This window comes from Pinus tabuliformis, chromosome X (genome assembly GCF_031772625.1).
Source record: "Pinus tabuliformis cultivar Carrire ecotype Pingquan chromosome X, CPIR1, whole genome shotgun sequence".
Classification (NCBI taxonomy): Eukaryota; Viridiplantae; Streptophyta; class Pinopsida; order Pinales; family Pinaceae; genus Pinus; species Pinus tabuliformis.
The window spans coordinates 14,364,381-14,368,718 of NC_142308.1; positions in this window are offsets into that span (position 1 = coordinate 14,364,381).

Below are 4,338 nucleotides of genomic sequence, written 5' to 3' on the forward strand. Positions count from 1 at the left end.
GGTTTCCCTTTCTTGTTTTACTTTTACCCTGTTTAGAGGCATGGGGTTTCTTTTCATGGCTGAATAGAAAGTTACAGTCGTTTAACGAGTTCGTTGGGGTTTTACCCTAGCAACTTTCCCCTCAACGCCTCTCTAAGGAAACTCTTTTCATTTTCCCTTCTCAAATTAGCATTTCCCCCTCTACATTTGACTCTATGGTCCCATAACTAGGTTGGCTTCAATTCTCTGCTTCCCCAGCACAACTTGGTGGTGGAATTCAAGATAGAAGGGTAGTCGTCCTACTGCTCACGCAAGCATGGGTGACCTCTCTTCTATGTCCATTCCCCATGATAGGTTGAAAGCGTATTTCCCATTTGTTAAATTCTAGAAATCTATAGGTTGCCGCATGGTTTTTTTTTTTTTTTTTTTTTTTTTTTTTCACGTCTCGTTCTACATTTTCTTATATTCTAGATATTTTTTAAAGGCCTCCGTTGACTCGCTTTCCCTTTTGGCTTCTCTATTGATAGCATTACTTCTACATTTTTCCTCCTGGGCGTATTCCCAACACTAGATTCAGTACTATTAACATACACCGGGTTGTGATTACAACTTCTCTTTAATTTTATGTTGTCGCTATTCTCCAGTTACAAATCATGTAATAATTTTTCCTAAATATGTTGTTTGCAGTGATACGCTACTCGGCATAAGTAACAATTTCATATAATGTTATGTAAGGTGTAAATATTTTGGTTAATGATTGCTGGGCTATTTTCTTCCCTTGTAAATTCCAGGACTATTGTGTAATGGTATAACCGTTGTACTTAACATTGTCAATTTAAAGAATGCTTATGCTTTGACATGACTGGTTGAGTTGTTGATAATATATGATGCTTTGATTCATATTAGTAGCTCATGGACACATAGATAGAGCTTTGTATACTAATTTAATTCTTGTTTTCTCTATATGTAGTCGATTTCCATTTTTGTTCTTATGATTTATGTTTTCACAAACCCTTCATGCCTAGTTCAATGTTTATTTTCATATTTTCACAAGTGGATGAGCTCTTACAAGGATACTGTGATTATGAATTAATATAAATTCGTGTTGCTACCAAATCGAAAGGCATATTTCTTTTGTTGATACTTCTAAGTCAATCACTAAATAGTTTTATTTAAAAACTTCATGAATGTGAGCTAGGCTCCAATTTCCAATATTGTCTCTTTCTTAAGAAATTGGTAAATCATAAGTAGTGATATCGATATTGTAATAGTAGGCTTAGAAATTTACTAATATATGTCTGCTGGTTTTAAGTCCAGAATTTCAAGGTTTCACTTGTTTCTAATATTCTTGAATTCTCTTGGTATTTCTAGACTGGTTTTTATATAAATATATATGTAATGTATTAATGTATGTCTTGGTAATCCTCAAATGACGTCTAATGCATACGCTCATATTATACTACATGCATTGATATATATTAAATTACATATCGTAGCTCTAGTTTTACTAACTTTCCATTACTCTTCAGGGTTATGCCACTCATATAAATGCCACTGCCTTATTTAACAACGACAGGTTTAGCTATCAGTCCAAACACAAATGATTTACATAAGAAAACAAGATCTATGCTATCACATATAAAATTATATTGTTTAGTTTGTTTTTACTTTTTCCCAATCGTAGCAACATCTTAGTCTTCCCTTACTACAAATTTTCTAACCTATAACTTTCATCTAGTTAATTAACAGTCCTCAATCAATTCTAAATATTCTACTACACACTTATGTAAATTGATCAACTATTCCGTCTCCATAAGTGTCAGTAAAATAACACAATTATGCATTAACATTGGTAGATCTAACTAGAAAATTGAAGTCGTGCTCAATGTAGAATCTGCACTAGAGCAAGAAACTGACCACCCAACCTCAAACTATCCTCCAGTTCCCCTTGAGCCAAGAATGCCTTTTCCAGAGAATCAACAACCCCATTGATTCCCTCTATGGGTATTTTATACCCTTCTTCATGATATTGTTTCCATTTTAGCGGCGTCCCTCTTTTATGAGCTTTATTTCTCACTTGCCTAGGATTTTTCCTTTAAAGCCCGCCTTTTTCTCCTACGGTGCTTTAAGTGCAAAAAACTTAGCATATTTATTTAGCTAAGCACTTCTAAGGGTTTTTTTTATCTCCCACCCCTTAGTCTTATCTACGAATTTTCTAGAATCATTATCATGAAGGTTTTATCCAATCTCATTCACCAATGAGGCTTTTTTCCACATTTGGCAAGCAATGTCATTCTTGAGTATCTTCTCTTAGTACTTAAGATTCCATCAATTTTGGTTTATTAATACTGAAAATACTTATTTACTACAATTTATCCAATGTACTTTCATGGCTTTATTTCCATTCTTACCAACACTAGTAATTAAAACAACATTACATAATAGGGGGATATTACATCCTTCCCCCGCTTAGATTCACACCGTCCACAGTGTTTAATTCATAGATGCTTTATGCTGAAAACATGTTGGGAAATGTTTCTGCATTTCATCTTCTCACTCCCAAGTAGCCTCCTCGTGGGTGTAGTGCATCCATTGCACTTTAACCCGAGTAACGGCTCAATTTAGAAGCCAGATCTCTTTCTGATCGAGAATGCAGAGTGGTTCTTCCATGAAGTCTCCTTCGGGTTACACCTATAACATTTTCCAGTCAATAATATGAAAGTTATCATGTACATACTTCTTAATCAAGAAAACATGAAAAAATTATGAACTTTAATGTGATTGGGTAGCACTAGTTGATAAGCTACAGGTCCTACTCTAACCAAAATCTCAAATTTCCCAGAGAACCTAGGCGCTAATTTTGGACATGTTCCCATTCTTAATGTAATTTTTCGAGGATTTAATCTTAGGTAGACATGATCCCCGACTTTAAAATCTTTGTGTGATCTCTTTTTATCTGCATAACTCTTTTGTTGATCTTGTGCTGCCTTAATATTACGTTGAATCCTTCACACTGTTTGCTTCATTTCCTGCAATACATCTAGCCCAAGAATCAGTCTATCCTCTAGTTGGCTCCAACTAAGGGGTGTATGGCACTTTCTACCATAGAAGGCTTCAAAGGGGCTCATTTTAATGGATGTCTAGTAGGGAAATTTGGTCAAATGCATGAAGCCCTCCCATTTTTTTGGTCGATCCATAACATACATTCTAAGCATGTCTTCCAGAATCTAGTTGGTTCTTTCCGTTTTTCCATCTGTTTGGAGATGGTATGTTGTATTGAAGTTTAATTTGGTGCCCATGCCACCAAATAGCACCTTCCAAAAGTTGGAAGTAAATTTAGCATCCCTATCGGATACTATCACCTTGGGTATTCCATGAAGTCAAAAATTTTCCTTCATGAAAATCAAATCAATTTGTGCGGTACCAAATGTGGACTTCACAGGAAAAAAGTGAGCTATTTTTCTTAACATATCCACCACCACCATGATGGAATCATGTTGGCTTTTTGTTCTCGGTAGCCTTGTAATAAATTCTAAGGAAATAATTTCCCATTTCCATTCGGGAATAAGTAGGGGATTTAGTAACCTAGTTGGGTGTTGATGTTCAATCTTTACCTGTTGACACTCTAAACACTTTGTTAAATATTCAACAACTTCTTTCTTCATTCCCGACCAGAATTTTTTTTATCTTAATGTTGTAACTATTTTTTGGTAACCTGGGTGCCCAACATAAGGTTTTTTATGATATTTATCAAATATCAGTTGTTTCAAATCTTGAACATCAGGAATATACAATCTATTCTTATAAGTCATAAACTTTTCAACATTTTCAGCATACCCAGGAACATCAGTTTGCTATAATTTTCGTTGGATTTCCAAATATTTTGGGTCACTAGTCATGGAGCTCTAGATTTTCTCTAGAAAATAAGTGTTTATTCTACTAACAACCACCCCCATTAGATTATATGCATGACTGCTCAAGGTGTCCACTATCTTGTTCTCTTTCCCTTTAATGTGTTTTATGTCGAACTCAAACTCAGTAAGAAAGGCCATCCATATGGCTTGCCTAGCATTTAAGTTTGGTTGACTAAAAAGGTATTTCAAATTAATATGGTATGTTGTTAGGATAAATTTTTTTCCTAAAAAGTAATGCCTCCAAATTTTTAAGGCATGTATGATAACAGATAACTCCAGATCATATGTTGCATAATTTCTTGCATGGGTCTTTAATTTCCAAGATTCATATGCTATTACAGAGTTACCTTGCAGCAACACACCCCCTACTCTTAACATACTAGCATTAGTGAAAAATGTGAACTCCTCATTTGGATCTGCTAATTTCAGGATGGGAGTTGTTATA